Source organism: Rhinopithecus roxellana, chromosome 6, assembly GCF_007565055.1.
Source record: "Rhinopithecus roxellana isolate Shanxi Qingling chromosome 6, ASM756505v1, whole genome shotgun sequence".
NCBI lineage: Eukaryota > Metazoa > Chordata > Mammalia > Primates > Cercopithecidae > Rhinopithecus > Rhinopithecus roxellana.
In genome coordinates, this window is record NC_044554.1 from 104,159,902 (window position 1) to 104,181,031 (window position 21,130).

At 55.4% G+C, this 21,130-nt stretch overlaps 1 long non-coding RNA gene across 1 annotated transcript; it reads left to right on the plus strand.

The window, feature by feature from the left end:
- Positions 1 to 607: 607 nt before the first annotated feature.
- On the plus strand, positions 608 to 1,599 carry LOC104664933. Its single transcript, XR_004058113.1, has 2 exons — positions 608 to 845; positions 1,482 to 1,599. It is a non-coding gene; the product is annotated as an uncharacterized LOC104664933 (long non-coding RNA).
- The last annotated feature ends 19,531 nt before the right edge of the window (positions 1,600 to 21,130 follow it).

Genomic DNA, 21,130 nt, shown 5'->3' on the forward strand with positions numbered 1-21,130 from the left:
GTGCAGACATCTCTCTAATCGCCGGCCTCTATTAAAAATAAAACCGCGACCCGTCGCCATGGCGACCACAACAACAGCGGCCGAGCGAGGGAGGCGAAAACTTGTGCAGCCGCGCGACAGCCACGTTCTGGGGAGACTCGGGGCACGGCGCGCCCGGCGTGGGACAGGGACACCCCCTGCCCGGCCCCGCCCCATTCTCCGCCGGATACCGGAAGAAACAAGAAGACGTGGACCCCCACAGGCTTTTTGGGGGGGATTGGGCGTTGAAACCGCGGGGCTGACTTAACCAAGAGGTCGCCGACTTGGATGAAAACCCACGCCCGCGGGGAGCCCCTTCCCCGGCCTTCGTTTCCATTCAAACTCCCAGCGTCCTAACTGCAGCCCCTGGAGAGTGGGCGGAGGGAGAAGGTGGGTTTCAGGTGCTCGACCCAGGATGGGACGGTGCGACCCGGGCCCCGCCGGCGGGTTTTGCCCGCGGAAGCTGCAGCACCTGCCCCGCCCGGCCTGCCGCTATCCTTGCAGATGGGGGCGGTCACATGCTTCTTTCTGGCCGGGAATCGAGTTTCACTTCCAGCCGCTATTAGTCGGTTCACACAGTTCACTGCAAACATTTGATAATGAGGCTAAATATACTCCCGCGTCGGAAGAGGCGTGGGCGGCCCGATCGCGTGGGCACTGCGCTCGGGGCTCCGCGGGGCGTCCCCTCCCAGGCCCAGGAGACAGAGGCGCGGACCCCGGGACAGAGGCTGGCTTTGTGCGGGAGGGAGACGCGCCCCGCGCGCCGCCCCCGAAACATTCCCACCCCAGGCTGCGGCGCACGTCTGGGAGGCCGTGGGCGCCCCGAGGTGAGCCCGGGGCCCCTGGCGGAAGCAGCGGGGAGCTCCCGGCGGGTGCGGGGAGGTGCTGGTGGGAAGCAAGGTGCACCTGGCGGCCCGGGATGTCCGGTCGCCCCCGGAGCCCGTGCATCCGGCCTCTCCCGGCGCGCCCAGACGTGCCCACGGGCCCATAATTACCGTGAGCCAGGTGCCCCAAATAGGCCGAGCGAGGAGGGCCATCGCGCAGCAGGGGCGGGTGGCCGGACGTCTGCCCCTGGCTGTTTCCTCCCGCCCCTCCCCAAGACCCTGGCACCCAGGGAAAGCGGGAAGGGCCTTGGCCATTCCTCAGGGTAGGGAGCTGGAGAGGGGAAGAAACTTTCGCCGAGCCCAGCGCTGCCCCCTCATACCCATCCCCACCCAGGCTGCATGTACGGGGCCCCTCCGGGGCTTGGCACCAGCAGGCGCGCAGCGATCGCTGTCGTCGTTATTTAGTAGTAGTAGTAAGGGCTGACATTTATGCCGACGTGGATGGCGCCAGGTGCTAAGCTCTTTCCTTGTATAATTTCACCGACACACATCAACGCAAAGCGAGGACTTGCAGGAGGGCTGACCACCCCAGGGATACCTCTGCAACCTCGGTAAATATAGACCATCCTCAATTCGCAGGGGCATTTGTACGTGGGGTGTACAGGCAGGAACAGGAAAGAAGCGGTGGCCACCCAGGAACAGTGGTTGCAGTCAACACTCCCGATCCCCAGTTCCAAGGTTCGAGGAGGGGACACAGGCAAGTTCCCTCCTCTGCTCTCTGCCCCTTGACCTTGGCCTTGGTGAGATCTGTCCCTAGACTGCCCTGGGTGTCCCTTGCCTCATCTGAAAAGCGGGAGGTGGACAGCCGTCACTGCGCCAGCTGCCTCCACTGTCAGGAAGCCTCCCTCCCACCCACCTGCCCAGGAAAAGTTGCACTGAGGTGCCCTGGGCAAGGGCACTGCTGGCCGCCTGCCTGCGCCTGGGTTGGGGGTAGGGGGGCAGCTGGGCACCCAAATCCTGGCTGCTGCCCCCAGTGCCAGGGCAGATTTCAGAACAATCTGTAATGACGAAACCCCTTGTAATGACGTTTCCCTTTATCTCTGGGCAAGGCTTTCTTCGTTCTAGGCAATTAATCCAAAAGCAACCCCAGCCGAGTGGGCTGGACTCCATGAAGATCAAAACTGCCCAGCGCAGGCGTTAATTAAGTCATTATCTCAGGGCCCCAGCGACTAGGGATCAGGCCTTTCCAGTTCACACTCTCCAGAAAGGGAGGTAACCCCCACCCCCCGCCAGCAGGGTGGGAAGGCTCTCTCTCCACGTTGCTTTAACTCCCTATTAAATCATTTTTTTTCTTTTAAACACACAAATAGAAATGAAATTGAAAATAGCACACGAGCCCACAATCGTCGTGTGAACATTTTGTGAATGAAGACACGTATGAAAGGACGTTTGGCAGCTTCAAGAAACGAAAGCCGAGAGTCTAGCTAGACCAGGACCATCCAGCCCAGAAGCGACGGCCATGCGTGGCCACTGGGCACGAGAGATGTGGCCGGTCCAAACTGCACAGTACAGTAAGTGCAGAACGCATACCAGGTTTCAAATGCTTAGTAAAGAAAGCAAAATTTCTCAATTGGGAATTTTTGTATGAATTTCAGGTTGAAAAAACATTTTGGATACATGGAGTTAAATAAACATGATCACAATGAATTTCGCTGTTAGCCTCCCGGAGGCTTGTCTTGCTCTTCTGGGCCACAGCCAGCTCAGAGGGTTGCTCTAGGAAATACCCACACATTCTTTCAACACGGGTTTATGTGTCAGGCTCTGTGCTTAGTGCTGAGGACACAGCGCTAAGACCAGGCCCTCACAGAGCTCTCAGTCTCTGAGGAGAAACAGTAAGCCAGAGACATGCGCAGGTGTAGCATTTCAGGTAAAGGATTTCAGGCCCAGGTCAGGAAGGCCTCGTCTGAGGATTCTGAGAAGAAGCCGATTGAGAACATCTAGAACATCTAGGTCAGCCATTCCAGGCAGACACGACAAAGCAGGTGCAAAGGCCCCCGGACGAGAACCAGCGTGGCTTGTTCACGGAACAACGAGGCAGATTGCTTGGCCTTGGGACCAAAGGAAGGCTCTGGATTTTATTCTAGGGGCAGTGGAAGCCATTGGAGGGCTTCAGGCAGAAACACAAGATGTCGTGGCATAAAGGAAGACAGGGCCGGGCACAGTGGCCCACGTCTGTCATCCCAGCACTTTGGGAGGGAGGCCAAGGCAGGAGGATCACTTCAGCCCAGGAGTTCGAGATCAGCCTGGGCAACATAGCAAGACCCTGTCTCTCCTAAAACTCTAAAAATTAGCCAGGTATGGTGGCATGTGCCTAAGTTCTCAGGTCCTTGGGAGACAAAGGCAGGAGGATCGCTTAAGCCCAAGAGTTTGAGGCTGCAGTGAATTATTGTCATACCACTCCACTCAGCCTGGGTGACAGAGTGACTCTGTCTCAAAACTAAATAAATAAAGGAACAATAATCATGTTATTCTCTCTCGATTTCTCACATTCTGAATTCAAGATGGACTCAGACAGCAGGTTCAGGCTCCGGATCTGTCCTGCAGCTACGGTCAGAGCTGGTGGGTTTTGGGGAATGGGGGGCTGGCCAGCATCCCCCACTTTCAGGTGGGCTCAACTCTGTCTCGTGGCCTGTTGGGGGCCAGCATGGGCTTCCTCACAGCATGGAGGCCTCCAGGGTCAAGCTGCCTCTGGGATGGCAGAGGGCTTTGTGTGCATGCTCCCACGCCCACAGTGGAGGCAATACACCCTTTCCAGTCTAGCAGTACCCGTGCACAGCACCATGCCTCTGTACACTCTCAGCCTAAGCTGTCCCCAGCCCTCCTGGACTCTGGAGGAGGGGATGCAGAAACTCCATCCCAGACAGAGGGAGCGCCAAGCTGTGCACAGGCAGGTTTTAACACTGCTTGGTGGTTTCACGGGGCTCCCTCATGGAGAAGGGGCTGCAGGAGGACAGGGAGGTGTGCAGTCATCTGGGTGAGATATGAGGGTATCTGGGCTTCCAGATGGCTGCAGTGGAGACCGTTAAGAAGAATGCATGTGGTAAGGCTTCTGAAAGGCTCAGCAGGTTCCTGGCAGCTGCAGACACTCAATTCTTAGCACTTGCCAATTGCTGGGGTGTAAACACTCCCACTGTCACTATTTCAGGCTATGCTCCTTGCCTCCACTGGGTCTGGCCCTTAAAACAGCAAGAAAGCAACTCGGAAGCTGAGTCAGCCCCGTCTCCCTGCCGTCCGTCCCCACAGATCCTTCCCTGTTCCAGAGTTCCCGTTGGCAGCCACCTGGGGTTCACAGGGGGCATCTCCCATCCTGTGCAGTGAGAGAAAACCAGGGAAGCAACTTGATCTCACCTAGAAATGAAGGTCATTACATCTGACACCTGCGTTGTACAGGTGAGGAGGCTGGCATTACAAGTAGTGGTGGTGGTGGGATTTGAACCCAGATCTCTGTTCTCTGGGGCCTGCCATTTGCCTGGGAGCTGTGGGATTCAGCAGAGAGACACAGAAATACAGACCCAGTTGGCTCCCATAGAAACAGAGTCACCCCCCAGGGCAGCTGGAAGGGAGTGGCCGAGAACAGGTCCTCAGGGGTCTCTGCTCTCCCCCTCTCTCCCCGCCTCGCCCCTCCTCTCCCTTCCTCTCTCCAACCCCTGCAGGGGGTGGTCTGGCTGGGAAGAGACATTTTCCTCGTAGATGTTCTGGCTGGGCAGACTGAGCTTTGAGAAGCAGCCAGGCAGAGCAGGGCTAGGGAGTGAGGGCGTTAGGGAGCCTGAAGTTTAGTGACCACGGCCCCTCCCAGGCCAAAGCCGCAAACCCCTCCCACACCCAAGGGCTTCAGACTCAAGGCCCAAGTTCCTGCATGTTGGATATGAATTCCAGGTTCCAAGGTGGGGCAGGTGCGGGCCTGAATCATCCGGCAGGTCACTGGGGTCACTGGGGTCACCCAGTTAAAGCCCAGAGCTCTTCCCCTGGGTGCTGCCCACAGCCTCTATTCCTCTTGTGACCGTGGATGGGTTGGGAGCAGCCTGTGGTCCCTCATTCCATCCAGTTTTGAGGACCTTACCCCCATCAAAAGGTGCAGGTTAGATGTCGGGAGAGGCGAAGGAGCCAGGCCAAGCTCCGGTGCCCCTGACCTTCCTCGGCCTCTGCTGAGGGAAGAGGATGAGACACCGGCCCTGCCCCATAGAAAAGACCCCAAATCAGGGTGACCAGCACCTCCCTTGAGCAGAAGCACAAATCTGACTTTCACCAGCAGGGCCGAGGCAGAGGGGACCCGACTCATGGGGCAGAGAAAGAAAGTGGCCTGTCAAGGCTGGACAGAAGGGCAGCCAGAAAGCCACATGCATGTGCGCATGGAAAGCACAGAAACGTCTAGAACAAAGAAAGTATGGGGTGGGAGGGGGAGGAGGAAGGTTAAGCATATTGTATTTTTATTTATTCATTTGAGACAGGGTATCTCTCTGTCACCCAGGCTGGAGTGCAGGGGCATGATCTCAGCTCACTGCAATCCCTACCTCTCAGGTTCAAGTGATTCTCCCACCTCAACCTCCCAAGTAGCTGGGACTACAGGAGTGTGTCACCACACCTGGCTAATTTTTGTATATTTAGTAGAAACAGGGTTTTGCCATGTTGGCCAGGCTGGTCTTGAACTCCTGGCCTCAAGTGATTTGCCTGCCTCAGCCTCCTAAAGTGCTGGGATTAGAGGCATGAACCACCACAAGGCCAACCATATTTTAGAGCCACAATAATCAAAACAGCATGGCACCCATGTGATCAGAGACCCCAGAAAAGGCTCTGTTGTAGATGAAGAATTTTAAAAGACATTGAAAGGATTGTGTGTTAAATGCAGCTGAAACTGTTCTAAAAAAACCAATCTTGTGAAATCCTCACTTTACCCCACACTAAATAACTTCAGATATATTAAAAAATTAAGTTGTTATTTTAAAAAAAAGGGTTCAGGGATAAACTTGTACCACGTGAAGCAAGGATAGGCACACATCCCCTGCTCCATTCCTGCCAAAGACGTTTAGCCCTGATCTGACCTCAAGGAAACAAGGAGACAGCCCAGACTGAGAGACATTCCACTTAACACCTGGCCTGACCTGCAAAAGCATCATTGCCATGAGAAAAACACCAGAGGGTGACCGTTCTAGACTAACAGGGACTTAAAAGACCTGACAACTCAATGCCATGTTCCATTCTTGACGGACTCCCACATTCAAACCAGCAGGCAAGTCAAAGGCTGATTGGGACCACTGGGGAAATATTAGATTACTTTATTGTATCATTGTTGAGTCCTTTGGGTGTGCTGATAGTGTGATGGTGGTGCAGTAGGACCTCCTTGTGATGCCATGGCAGTTGGGGTAAAGTGTCATGATGTTTGCAGTTTGTTTTCAAATGGTTGGGAGTGAATATAGATGATGGATAGATAGATAAATGATGAATAGATAGATGATTGATGGAGGGATGGATAGATGGATGGAAAAATAGGTGATGGATGTATAGATAGATGATGAATGAATGGATGATAGATGATGAATGGATGTATGGATGGATGATGGACGAATGGATGGATAGATGATGAATGGATAGATGATGGATGGATGATGGATGAATGGATGGATGGATAGATGGATAAATGGATAGATGATGGATAGACGAATGGATGATTAATGAATGAATGAAAAGATGATGAATGGGCCCGGCACAGTGGCTCATGCCTATAATCCCAGTACTTTGGGAGACCGAAGTGAGTGGATCGCTTGAGGCCAGGAGATCGAGACCAGCCTGATCAACATGGCCAAACCCTGACTCTACTACAAATACAAAAATTAGCTGGGCACAGTGACGTGTGCCTGTAATCCCAGCTACTCAGGAGGCTGAGGCAGGAGAATTGCTTGAACCCAGGAAGCAGAGGTTGCAGTGAGCCAAGATCACACCACTGCACTCCAGCCTGAGTGATGGAGTGACACTCCATCTCAAAAAAACAAAAAAAAATGATAGACGGATGATGGGCGGAGGGATGAATGGATTATGGATGGATGGGTGATGGATGAATGGATGGATAGATGATGGATGGAGGGAGGGAAAGATGATGGAGGATGGATAGATGATAAATGGATATATGATGTATGTATAGATAGATGATAGGTGGATGGATGAAGGATGGATGGATGGATGATGGATGGAGGGATCAACAGATGATGGATGGATGGATGATGGACGGATAGATAGATGATAAACGGATAGATGGATGAATATATAATGGATGGATTGATGACAAATGATGGATGGATGGATAGATAGATGGTGAATGGATGGATACATGATGGATGAATGGATGCAGAGATGAATGAATGGAGGGATGGATTATGGATGGATACATGGATAAGTAATGAAAGAATAGATGATGGACAGATGGGTAGATCATGGATTGATGAATGGAGGGATGGATTATTGGTGGATAGATAGATAGGTTATGAAGGAATAGATGATAAACAGATGGGTAGATGATGGATGAATGAGTGGATAGATGATGGATGGAGGGACAGAAAGATGATGGAGGATAGATAGATAATAAATGGATATATGATGGATGTATAGATAGATGATGGGTGGATGGACGAAGGATGGATGGATGAATGATGGATGGAGGGATCAAACAGATGATGGATGGATGATGGATGGATGGATAGATAGATGATAAATGGATGGACATATGGATAGATAATGGATGAATAGATGATGGATGATGGGTAGATAGATGATAGATAAATAATAGATAATGAATGGATGGATGGATACATGGTGGATGAATAGATGCATAGATGAATGAATGGAGGGATGGATTATGGATGGATAGGTGATGAAAGAATAGATGATGGACAGATGGGTAGATGATGGATGGATGAATGGAGGGATGGATTATGGGTGGATAGGTAGATAGGTTATGAAGCAATAGATGATGGACAGATGGGTAGATGATGGATGAATGAATGTATAGACGATGGATGGAGGGATGGAAAGATGATGGAGGATGGACAGATGATAGATGGATATATGATGGATGTATAGATAGATGACGGGTGGATGGATGAAGGATAGATGGATGGATGATGGATGGAGAGATCAACAGATGATGGATAGATGGATGGATAGATGATGGATGGATAGATAGATAAAGAGAGATAGATAGATAGATAGATAGATAGATAGATAGATAGATAGATAATGAATGGATGAATGGAGACATGGTGGATGAATGGATGCATAGATGAATGAATGGAGAGATGGATTATGGATGGATAAATAGGTGATGAAGGAATAGATGATGGACAGGTGGGTAGATGATGAATGGATGAATGAATAGATGATGGATGGATGGATAGATAATGGATGGATAGATGATGGATGATGGGTGAATAGATAGATGATGAATGGATGAATGGATACATGGTAGATGAATGGATGCATAGATGAATGAATGGAGGGATGGATTATGGATGGATAGTTGGATAGGTGATGAAGAAATAGATGATGGACAGATGGGTAGATGATGGATGGATGAATGGATAGATGATGGATGAATAGATAGATGATGGATGGATGGATACATGGTAGATGGAGAGATTGATAGATGATGGATGGATGGATGGATGGATGGATGATGGATGGATGGACAGATACATGATGGATGAATTGATGGATAGATAATGGAGGAATGGGTAGATAATGGATAGATGGGTGGATGAATGGATAGAAGATGGATTGATGGATAGATGACGAATGGATGGGTAGATGATAACGGATGAATAGATGGATGATAGATGGATGGATAGGTGATAGATGGGTGGATGGATGGAGGGATTGATAGATGATGGATGGATAGAGGGATGATAGAGGGAAGGATAGATGATGGATAGATGGGTAGATGAATGGATAGAAGATGGATGGATGGATATATGATAGATGGGTGGGTGGATGGATGGATGGACGGATGGATGAGTGGATGGACGGATAGATGATAGGTGGGCGGATGGATGGATGGATGGTAGAGTGATAGATATAGGTAGATAAATATAGAGATAGATATGGACAGAAATGAGAGAGAAAATGGGGACAACAGGTGAATGAGGTGAGAGGTATACAGCTGTTCATTGTACTATTCTTATGGCTTTTCTGTAAAACTGAAGTTTTTAAAACAAAAAGTGGTGAAAAAAAGCTAATTCCTATTTCCCAGTTTTCCCATAGTTTATCAAACTTCTAAAATGGAGAGAACATTCAGAACTTAGAAGGCATAGAGCAAACCTCAAATAAAAGACTAGGAGTGTTATGTTTCATGTTTTATTATTATTATTATTTTAAAAAGGCTCTCCAAGCCTTCATTGTTTTATCTTATTTTATTTTATTTTTGGGGACAGAGTATCACTCTTGTCACCCAGGCTGGAGTGCAATGGTGTGATCTCGGCTCACTGCAACCTCCGCTTCCCGGGTTCAAGTGATTCTCCTGCCTCAACCTCCCGAGTAGCTGGGATTACAGGCACCCGCCAGCGCGCCTGGCTAATTTTGGATTTTTAGTAGAGACAGGGTTTCTCCATGTTGGTCAGGCTGGTCTCAAACTCCTGACCTCAGGTGATCCACCCGCCTCAGCCTCCCAAAGTGTTGGGATTACAGGCGTGAGTCACCGCACCTGGCGTTTCATGTTTCAACTTAAAAAAAAAAAAAAAAAAAAGACAATTGGGTTTGACAGTGTAGACAATCAAAATATTTTGTAAAAATTTAAAAATCTAAACAAATGGAACCCTTCAGTTTTGTGTTACACTTAATTTCCAGTGTCCCTGTGTTCTTATCTGCATACGTAGAATGATATGTTTGCCAAATTTTTAAAGCACATTTATCTGTCAGGGTCTCTGCTCATGCTCAGAAAACCACTGAGGATGTGCAGGAGAATCACAGCTGGGAAGAAACACAAAAGGACATTTTCCTTCACCACCAACCACGGACCCCCCGCCTGCCGCACCCCGGGAGAGGCCCAGGCAGCACAGGCTACTTTCTGAGCTTCCGGCAGTCACAAGCCAACCTGGAGGCAATTTGGCACCAGGAGCCATCAGTGTGGCCGCGGCCCCCGACCCTGTAATCCCACATCCGGGCACCCAGCCTAAGAAAACGACACGTTTGCTTCAAGGGCTCAGAGCAGCACGATTTAAAACAGCAACAACTGGGAACAACCTAAGATCCCAGGTGCTCTGAGATCAAGATGTCAGAAAATAAATAAAATAAAATAAAATCCCAGGCACAAATGGCCCTTGTGTTCTTACCCCTTCTCTCACTGTTGGAAATTGCGGCTCCATTTATGGGTGGACAGAAAGACAGTCTTCTAGCACCGGGGTTAGAGCTTCCAGGCCCTGTTCTTCTCCACAGCCTTGCCCGGCGCTCCCCTGTCCTCTGTGTGCACACGACACCTGCCCACCGAGGCATCAGAGCTTGCAGGGGCTTGTCAGGTTTCCTCAACACCCAGCGTCCGGATGGTCTGTGATGTGTTAATGTTACTTCTCTAACGGTTGCTTCTGGGTTTTGTTTGTTTGTTTGTTTGTTTGTTTGTTTGTTTGTTTTGAAATGGAGTCTCACTCTGTCGCCCAGGCTGGAGTGCAGTGGTGCGATCTCCGCTCTCTGCAAGCTCCGCCTCCCGGGTTCACACCATTCTCCTGCCTCGGCCTCCCCAAGTAGCTGGGACTGCAGGTGCCCGCCACCACGCCCAGCTAATTTTTTGTATTTTTTGTAGAAACAGGGTTTCACCATGTTAGCCAGGATGGTCTCGATCTCCTGACCTCTTGATCCGCCCGCCTGGGCCTCCCAAAGTGCTGGGATGACAGATGTGAGCCACCGCGCCCGGCCACAGAAACGCTGTTGCTTCTCTTTTATAAGAGGCGCTGCGGTGTGAGAAGCTGTGGCTCTGGTGGGGCTGTGTGTCCGGTGGGTCCTGCCCGGCTCTGGCCCCTGGGTGCCCTCTGAACGGACGGTGCTGCCTGGGGGCGCCCCTGACCACACAGGCCGGCTCCCACCACCATTTCTGGGCTGGCAGAGCTGGACTTCAGAGTTGACCTCCTGCTGACTCTGTGACGTCAAGTGACTCACACTGCGGCCCTGAGCCTCAGTTTACCTGCCTGGGATGTGATGACCGCCGTTCCAGTGTTGCTGTGAAGGGGAAAACAGAAGCGGTGCTAAAGACCCCCCCATCCCCCAGCCCCTGCAGACTTGCCACCAGCCTGGTCCCTGTTTCCCCAGGCCTGGGAGCCGGGCCAGGCAGGGGCAGGCTGGGGCTCAGCGGGTCAGCTGACTGAGGGCGTGGCTGTCCTGTGATGGTGCCATGGCTAGGTGGGCTGGCCATAGGGGAGGCTGGAGTGTCTGGGTGACTCCTTTCCTGACTGAGAGAGACTGCTTCACCCACACTGCCCTTGGGGGCCAAGTGAGGTGTGGGGGCAAATGGCTTTCTTGTGAAACAGAGTCCGAACACCCTGGGGTGGGCACCAAACCATGCTGAGGAAACAGGAGCTGAGAGTTGGTAGGGAGACAGTAAACTGAAGAAGAGGAAAAGGAGGTGAGCGGGGAGGTGAGCCACGAGGCTGGGGGTGAAACAGAGAGAGAGGAGATGAGGGAGGAAGTAAGCCCCGGGGTGGGGTGAGACAGAGAGAGAGGAGGAGACAGGGGAGGGGAGGGGGACAGGTGAGCCACGAGGCGGGGGGTGAGACAGAGAGACAGGAGAGGGGATAAGAGAGAGAAGAGGTAAAAGAGAAAGAGAAGGTGAGAGAGAGAGAGAGAGAGAGGAGGTAAGAAAGACAGAGAGAGAGAGGAGGTGAGAGTCAGGGAGGGAAGCCCCAAGCCCCACCCCAGCCCCATGCCCACTCTGGCTGTCTGATCTTTCCTCTCAGCCCAAGCAGGGAGCAGGCAGGAGCTGGTCCTCCCGCCCCAGTGCCTGTCAGGACCACATTCACGTTCCTGCAGCAGACGGGACTGCGTACATCCAGCATGGTGCCAACCATGGGACATGGAGACACCATCTCTCTGACCCCCAAACAGGACCTGATGTGCGCAGGTGTTCTAAGCCAGACAGGATTCCCCAGTCGGCCCTGCAGGTGCAAGATCGAGCTCCGGTGTGCAGGTGAGGAGACCCATCGACATCCGTGCCCGCGGCAGCCCTGGCCTGGGACCTCAGCGGGAGAGGCCAGGTGGGGGAACTCGAGTCCTTGCTGCTGACGTGCTGCATTGGGGGCCGATGGCCTGACTGCTTAGCCTCGTGCAGGAGGACCCGGCTGCCCGTCATCTCCTGTCTGTGAGTTTCCAGACAGGAAGAAAGTCACAGCCCACCCGGCCTGGGTCTATCCTTAGACATCACGACTCTTGGCTGTAATGACAAGAAACCAACGCATTCTGGCCCAAGGAAGCAGGAGGATGCATTGGTCCACGTACCTGTCAGGCTCAGGAGTGAGCAGCTTCAGGCATGGCTGGATCAGGGCTCTCGGCCCATGTCTTCAGAGCTGTCTCCTGCCCTCATCTCCCTTTCACAGCAGCATGACAACAGACGAACACCCTCGCTGCCCCAGACTCTTGGAGTGAACAGCTTCAGGCATGGCTGGATCAGGTACTCGGCCCACGTCTTTGGAGCTATGTCCTGCCCCTATCTCCCTTTCACAGCAGCTGGACGGAAGACTGACACCCTCGCGTCCCCAGACTCAGAGCTGCAAGACTGCATCTTGCTGGCTAAGTCTGGGCTTGTGCTGCCCCAGGTCAGTGACCATGGTCGGGGACAATGGTCTGATTGGCTGGGTCTGGACACAGCACCCAGGACTCCTAGGGTTACCAGTGAGAAATGGCCCCCAGCCCTCCAGGCAGAAGAGAACACCACGCCCCTCCCTTCCCAGGCCTGCCTGAGGGGACTTCTCTGTCCTCACCCAGCTGTAGCTCCCACACTGTCCCGGCTGGGCAACCTGTGGCCCCTGGCAACTGTGACCTCTGACTTAGCTGGCGAGCACGTAGCTGGAGCACTGGGGAGTGGGGTGGGAGAGACCCGGGGCTCAAACCTCCACTCTGAGTGACCTCGGCACACTCATCCTCCTTGAGGTCTCACCCCCTGGCCTCTGAGCGAGGGTCCTGGTGAGCAGTGGGTGAGCTCTGACGTCCCTCCCTGCCTGGACCACTGGAGAAGCCATTTCGGCCTGGGGCTGTTTTTCTGGACAGGAGAGAGCAAAGGACATCAGATAATCTTATCCTCGCCTCGCTGTGACCCGAGGTGCACCTCTGGGCTGTGGCGGAGGCTCCCCTCCGGTGGAATAGCACAGGCGAGTATCCCCCTGACCCTGCGTGGAACTGGCAGAAACCAGGCTTCCCCCACTGCCCGTGACGTCCAGTCCCGCTGGGCGCCAGACGTGGGTGGAGGGAGGGAGGGAGGCGGCAGCTCTGTCGCTGGCCGCTATGCACCTCGGATGGGTTACTTTCCTTTCTGAGTTCCCGTGGCCTAAAGGTGATAAGAGGCAATGCAGCCCACGTGGCTGCTCGTGAGGGCTGTTTACGGGAACACCACAACAGGCTCAGCACAGACCTGGTGCATAGCCCCGGGCAGCCGGCACTCGCCCTGGCCTGGGGGAGAGGGCTGCGTGTGATGAGGAGTGCGCAGACCCACTGCCTGGCACATAGCAGGTGCCCAGTGAACAGGAGCGATTCCGCCCCACCCTGGTGGGGCAGGAGCCAGGTCAGCACCCTGCTCTTCACAGCCTCGTCTGTTGGGCTGGACGGCAGGCAGCCCCCTGCACCGCAGGTGCCCGTGACCCCACCTAGCACAAGTCAGACCTTCCAGGACCTCAGCTGCAGCCAGGACCACAGTGCACCCCTCACTCTCGAAATCTGAAATAATCCACACAGCAAACTCTGGGGTCCGAAATGATCCCTAGATCTGCTGTCTGTAAACTTCTGGGTGGGATTATCAGAGAGGGCCTGTCCCTCTGTCTCCCCCCTCATCTCACTATCTCTGTATCTCTGTTTCTGCCTCCCTCTCTCTCCATCTCTTCCCATGTCTGGCTCTGTCTCTCTCTCCCCATTCTGTTTGTCTCTCTCCATCTCTCCATTTCTCTCTCTCTCTCTTTCTGGCTCTCTCTCTCTCCCCCACCCCCATTTGCTTTGATAGTGTGACTTAAGATACTTTCATTCAACAGAATTTTCTTGTTAAGTTTTTGTAGCAACAGGATCTTGCTAAGTTGCCCAGGCTGGTCTCCAAGTTCTGGCCTCAAGTGATCCTCCTGTCTCAGCCTCCCAAAGTGCTGGGATTACAGGAGTGAGCCACTGCACTCAGCTGCATGCAACAGTATTTATTTTGCACGTACTGTGTACTCCACGTGCACCCCGTTCTAGTCAGGGGACACAGCAGGGACACAGTCCCGCCCTCATGGGACTGGCCATCTAGAAGGTGAGGATGGGTGACAAACACATGAACCAGGGACTTAACCTGCCTGTCAGACAGTCCGTCTCTTTCAGCCGATGCGTCCAGCTCCAGGAAATAGAAACTCAACCCAAACAGTCAGGGATCTTACTGGGAAGCCCAGAGGCGGGATTCAGGAGGGGTCCGATCAAGGGTCCGGCTCTGCCTCTCTGCCCTCCTCTTGGGTTCCCTCATGGTGACAAGATGGCTGCCAGGAGCGGCTGGAGAGCCCTGATTCACGTCAGCAAGAAAGAGTGAGAACCACCCCGTCCGCCTACCGGTAAGATCAATGAAGCTTTCTCAGAACGCAGTCCTTGGCCAGGGGCTGAGATGCCCACGCCTGAACTGCCGTCCAACCCACAGATCTCCCGTTGTGAGGCGTGCCACGGCCTCACTGGCGCTGACCCCTCTGCTCAGTTCTCTCTCCTTATCTGACGTGACATTGTTGCAGTGTTGCGCACCTGCCCCCCCACGAGCCTTCTTCTCCTGTTCCAGGACCCCCAGCCCTGAGTTCTGGAGTCAACCCCAGCCACTCCTTCCCATCGCCTTCCTGGGCTCCTCCTCTTTTCTTTATTGTTTTATTTTTATCTTGTGAGACAGAGTCTTGCTCTGTTCCCCAGGCTGCAGAACCAGTGGTTGAACCACAGCTCACGGCAACTTCCACCCCAGGCTTAGGTGATGGTCCCACCTCAGCCCCCCAAGTAGCAGGGATTACAGGTGCAAGCCACCACACCCGGCTAATTTTGGTATGTTCTGTAAAGTTAGGGTCTCACTATGTTACCCAGCTGGTGTCGAATTCCTGGGCTTAAGTGATCCTCCCGCCTAGGCCTCCCACAGTGCTGAGATTCCAGGCGTGAGCCACGGTGCCTGGCCCGGCTCCTTCTCTTCACCCAGGAGAGCCCAGAGCTCACTCAGCCATCTTCTCATGGAGGGAATGCTGCTTCCGTCCTGACACCTGGACTCGGGACCAGCTCTGCTCAACACCTCTGCATGGGTGTCTATAGACAAGCTGATATCAATATGGCCCAAACAGAGCCCCAAACCCACAGCCCCAACTTTGTCCCCCAGGCAATGATGACACCACCTCCCAGCTGCCCAGGCCAGCCGGCCTGCACCTTCCCCCTCACCTGGTGCCTCTGGTCTGGGGAGCCCTTGTTGACTCAACCTCTGAGCCTCTCCCAAACCTAACCAGGTAGAATCTCCACCTGGTCCCACCTCTTCTCCCAGGATAACTGTGGCCTCCCTTCAGCCTTCTCCCTACAGTCCTAGAGTAAGCCTTAATTTTAAAACCTAAGCCAGTCGGCAGGGCATGGTGGTTCACACCTGTAATCCCAGCGCTTTGGGAGGCCGAGGAGGGCGAATCACCTGAGGTTGGGAGTTCAAGACCAGCCTGACCAACACGGAGAAACCCCGTCTCTACTAAAAATACAAAATTAGCCAGGCGGGGTGGCTCATGCCTGTCATCCCACCTACTCAGGAGGCTGAGGCAGGAGAATCACTTGAACCTGGGAGGCGGAGGTTGCAGTGAGCCAAGATCATGCCACTGCACTCCAACCTGGGTGACAAAAGCAAGACTCCATCTCAAAAACAAAAAGCAAAAACCTAAGCCAGTCGGGTCACAGCTCTGCTCCCTGGCTACCCAAAAAGTCCAGGGAATGGGGAAATCCACCTTAAGACGCTAAAAGGAGCCCCTGGCAGGAGAGGTGAGGGGCTTGGCTCCCGAAGGCACCGCCCTTGCCAAGTCTGGGGCCCTCTCTGAGTTACAGAGCCCTTCCCTGGCAGTCCACAGGTTATAAATAATTCTGTCCTCCCCATCCGGGCTCTTGTTGGAGGAGCTGATGGGGGCAGAGCCCAGACCCACTTTCCATTAGCAAACCTCAAGGGCTAGGTCTGGCCTAGGCCCAAGCCGGCCCGGCCCAGTCCCTAGAGAGCCCTCAGGAGGCAGCACTGCCTGCTCTCGCTTTTCAAAGCCATCGCGGTCTTCTGGCCCATCAGCGAGGCCCTGTGTGAAACCAGGCTGGAGGGGCCTCCAGGAACTGCAGGGTGTCACCCAGAGTGTCCAACAGAGATCCTGGAATTCCAGAGAGGCTGTGAGGTCCCACAGATGAGGGTCACTCAGCCCTGACGGCCCGGGGTCCAGAGTCTCCTCTTAGCCTGTTCCTGGATGAGTTCCTGGATGACAACCACACTTATCCTTAGTATCCCAGAAATGATATAACATTCACTGCCATGGTTCCCTGTTGCTGCCTGATAAACTACAACTACCTCCAAACACAGACTCTCAACCCAACAGCAAAGACTCATGGAGGGCACCATGGCCCACGCCTGTGATCCCAGCGCTTTGGGAGGCCGAGGCGGGAGGTCACTTGAGCCTAGGAGGTTGAGTCCAGCTTGAGCAACATAGAGAGACCTCATTTCTACAAAAAATTACCAAGTTAGCCAGGTGTGGTGGTGCATGCCTATAGTCTCAGCTACTTGGGAGGGTGAGGTGGGAAGATGGCTTGGGCCCCGGGGGGTTGAGGCTGCAGCAAGCCGTGATTGCACCTTTGTGCTCCAGCCTGGGCAACAGAGCGAGACCCTGCCTCAAAAAACAAAAACAAAACAAATTCATGACTTCACGGTGTCATAGGTCAGGAACTCAGAAACGGCTTCCCCAGCATCCCGTGGGCCAGGCCGTGGTTGTCAGGAGGTGTCGGTCTCGTCCCGCAGCTACTGTTGTGAGTGTCCTCGTAGCACAGCGGTTGGCTTCCCGGGGAGCAAGAGGCCCAAACAGCAAAAGGCCAAAGCCCCTGTGTCTTCTCTGACCACTCTGGGAGGCCCCACTCCAGCACAGACCCTGTCAATGCAGGAGGGGCTACGGGAGGGCACAGACATTGGGAGGTGGGACCTCGGGGCCCACCTGGAGGCTGGCAGCCCCCTTTGACTTCGGGCTGTGGTGAGGATGAAATGAGCCAATGCCAGTGCCTGGTACATGGGGGGGTGGTTATCGCTACTGGGCACCACGAGCCTCTGCTCAGGAGACTTTCAGGGGCCTAAACTCATCCATATTCACTTCCCAGAAGCGGGCTCCGTGGAGCCTTGCCGAGCCGGGGAAGTGGCGACTGAGGGGGCCTGGGTGTGGTGGAGGGGGGTCTTGTTCAGGGGGTACATACCCCTTCACGGCGGTGGAAGTCCCCAGGGACAGCGAGCCTGGCTTTCACTCTCCTGAGGGGTTCCCCCCCCAAAAAAGACACCCAGCTCCCAGGTTGCCCCAGGTGGGAGAGGGACTGCCAGGGACCTGGCCTTACCACGACTGCCCTCAGTGTCCTCGGCTGTAAAATGGGGCTGAGTTACCTACACTCAAAGGGAATCAGGAACAGAGACTGAGTTCATCCATGCAGAGGGCTCCAAACAGCGCTGGGCACAGGAAGCACCAGGAAACCCAATGCAGGATACCACCAATTCCCCTACCAGGCCGTGGCCCTCACTCATACACCCCCTCCCTCCATGCCTGGCTGTGGGGCTTGGGTGCAGGGAACACACCCACCCCAGCTCTGTGGGTGTGTGGGTGGCCCGGCCAGGCCCTGCTTAGGTTCCAAGGCACACAGCAGGGGTGCACTGAGCTGCAGTGGATCAGAGCCATGGACGGCCCAGCACAGGGCTGACCGGACCAGAGCCCAGGGAAGCCAGGGTCCCTGGAGGAGGCACCCTTTGTCCAGGGGCTGCAGAGGAATCTGAGAAGGCTTCTGGGAGGAGGTGGCATTTCAATCCAGCCTTGAAGGACAGCAGCAGCTGTCCCAGGCCTGGAATTTCCTCTTCCCATGCAGCCAGGCCCCACCCGTCTTATCTGCCTCCCTGGGGAGCTGGATCCCAGGGACCTTCCCGAGAAGGGCAGCCCAGCCTGGTCCCGCCCCGCCCCAAGGCCGCAGGCTGTGTCACCCTCCTGGAATGCACTTTCCAGTCCTCCCCTCCCTCCCCCATGCCAGCCCTTCACTTCCTGACCCTGCCGGCCAGGCCAGTCCCCAGGCCTCAGAGAATCTTGGGGCCTTCCAGGCCTCCCTGTCACCCCAGCAAGGTGGGGGGAGAGAGGGGGCACCCCCTAGACAGGAGGGAGGAGCTCCTGAGAGGCTCACCTTGCAACCCCCACATGGGGACAGAAAGCCCTCAATGTCCTCTCCCAGGCCCCAGGGAAGCCAGACTTGCTGAGAGGGACACAGCTCACACATCCCCCCAGGGCCCCCACTCCCCGACCGAGCCAACGGGGGCTCCGGGGGCATCAGCATCCCGCGGTTTCTAAAGATGCTGGCGACTCCCCTTCACTCTGGTGGCTCCTCCAAGCCTCTCTACGGCCAGACTGGACAGGTGGACGTGGTCCCAAGATGTTTCGAGCCAGCCAGAGTCCAGGGCTGGGGTCCCCTCCCCGGCACGGTTGCCCGTCCTACCCCTTCCTTCCCCATCCCTGAGACTGGTGGGGTCCCAGAAGCCGACCTAGAGGTCAGACCAGGGATGCCCGGAACCCAGTGGAGTCAGCAGGGCTCTGGGCATTCCCCACACGGGACCCCGCCTGCCACACAGACACTGCCTGCCACACAGTCGCCTCCCCAGGCCCTGAGCTCAGAGCAGCTGCCCTCTCTGTTGCCTGCACAGGGGTTCCTCTCTGCCTCCTCGACTTGGAAGGCCCCTCCTAGCTGGTGGGGGGCTCCCGCTTGGGGACAGTGTCTAGGCTGCGCCTGTGGAGACTTGATGAGGAGACCCTGTGCCCCCCACTCATTGCCGGCAGAGGCACCACCTCTGGGGCCCGGTGTGGAGCCAGACTCTTGGCCAGCCCTGCAGCCTGTCCCAGGGGCCAGCAGAACTGGGAGGGGGCTGGGTGGGGGACGGGTGTGCAGCTGCCTCCTGAGGCCGGTGAGTGGGTTCCTGGAGCTCAGGGCGACCCTCCTCTACCTGCCCACACTCTCCAAGGCAGCGGCAGTCCCCACCTGCCGGCTGAAACAGGGACTCTCTGAGGGCCGCTGAGTCCCCAACACTGACACAGGAGGCACCGGGGAGCATCTGTGGCATTAAACCAACACTCCGCGTGTATGTCACGCGTGTAGTGGGGACAGGCCCAGGCCCCCTACGCTGGGGTCCCCGCCCCTCCTGTCCTGGGTTCTCAGCCAAGAGGTGGAGGTGGACAGGTACGGGGCCTCCTGCACAGGCCTCCCCTGCACCGGGATTGGGTGGGTGGTGAGGGGGTGTGCAGGGCTGCCTGGATGCACTTGGCCTCCTAAGGCCCAGGAAGAGCCTGGGGCCTGAGAATTGCAGCCACCGTCCCCCCAGGGGGACCACCCACTGCTCATAGGGCCTCCCACACCTCCAGCCACCTCATCGGGCCTCCGGGCGGCCGCCCAGTGTGGTGTGGAGGGGACTCCCAGAGGCAGTGAGTCTGCCCTCTTAGGAGGAACCTGGCCAGGTTCCACTGGGGTGGCGGCCCGGCCCATAAACAGGAGGGGTTTATGGCCCAGTGACAGGCAAGGCTGGCGGGGCAAGCCCGGGCTGGATCCCAACCCCGAGCCAGGTACAAGAGGATCCCAGAGTGGGAGCGGGAAGGGGGGGTCCATGGAACCAGCCTGCCTCCCCCCGCTCCCTATAGGCCCTTGGGCCAGTCTCCCCCACCCCATCTCAGGTACCCGGGCCCTAGTCCCAGAGTACCCAGAGCTTGGCCCTGGGCATGGTCAGTCTTTGGGCGGGGGGCACCCAGAGGCCACCCCCACCCCATCCCTGGCCAAGCCTCACCCCCTCCAGAGGGGCCCCCACCCCCACCCCGTCCCTGGCCAAGCCTCACCCCCTCCAGAGGGGTCCCCACCCCCACCCCGTCCCTGGCCAAGCCTCACCCCTCCAGAGGGTCCCCCACCCCCACCCCCACCCCGTCCCTGGCCAAGCCTTATCCCCTCCAGAGGGGCCCCTCACCGCCTCGGGGTTGGGGGGCAGCGTCTCTGCCCTCCTTCAATGCAGAGAGTTGATGCCAGGGTTGTCTACCTTCATGAAAGCTTCCTGTTGTGACTTCTTCAGCCTACAGGAAAACATAAATGTGGGTTCCTAGGAGCACCAGCGTGCGACCAGGACCTCGTCCTTCTGAAGCATGTAGTTTCCTTGAGTGTTTCGACAGCAACGATAATCAGCCCAAAAACAAAATGACAAGACTCCTTCTGACTTGGGTAGCTTGGAGGGGTGAAGTGTGAGAGGTCCAGGGGGGCTCCCGCCTCAGCTCTGGCACCCCAGCCAGACCCGCTGTCTCCGAGGCTCAGCTTCCCCACCCCCGCTAAGGTCTCTGGGGCTCCTCGATGCAGCGGTTCCATTCCTTCTGACCCAGCTGCCTCTGTGAGAGTCCTGTCTGGGTTTAGAGTTGGTCGTACATTCATTCATCAAACTTCTGAGTGCCCACTCTGTGCCTGGCACAGTGTGGCAAGATACACCCTCTAGTACAGAGGGACTAGCTGGCCTGTGTCCATGTCATGGACACCGGAGCCTGTCCCTAGGACTAGAGAGCGAAGCAGGTGCTGTGCACAGCACGACTAGCTTGATGCCCGCTGCCCCCCAGCCAAAGCCCACCTGGGTCAAAAGAGTTCCTGGACCCAGGAGGGCGTGGTGGTTTTAAAACAGGATCACCAGTCCCTTGATCTCTCACATCAGCAGGTGGGGGTCTGTGTCCCCCTGGATCCAGTCGGGCTGGCACTTCATCAACCATAGAACCTGCTGGAAGTGACGCTCTGTGGCCTCTGAGACTCGGTCGTAAAACGCCACG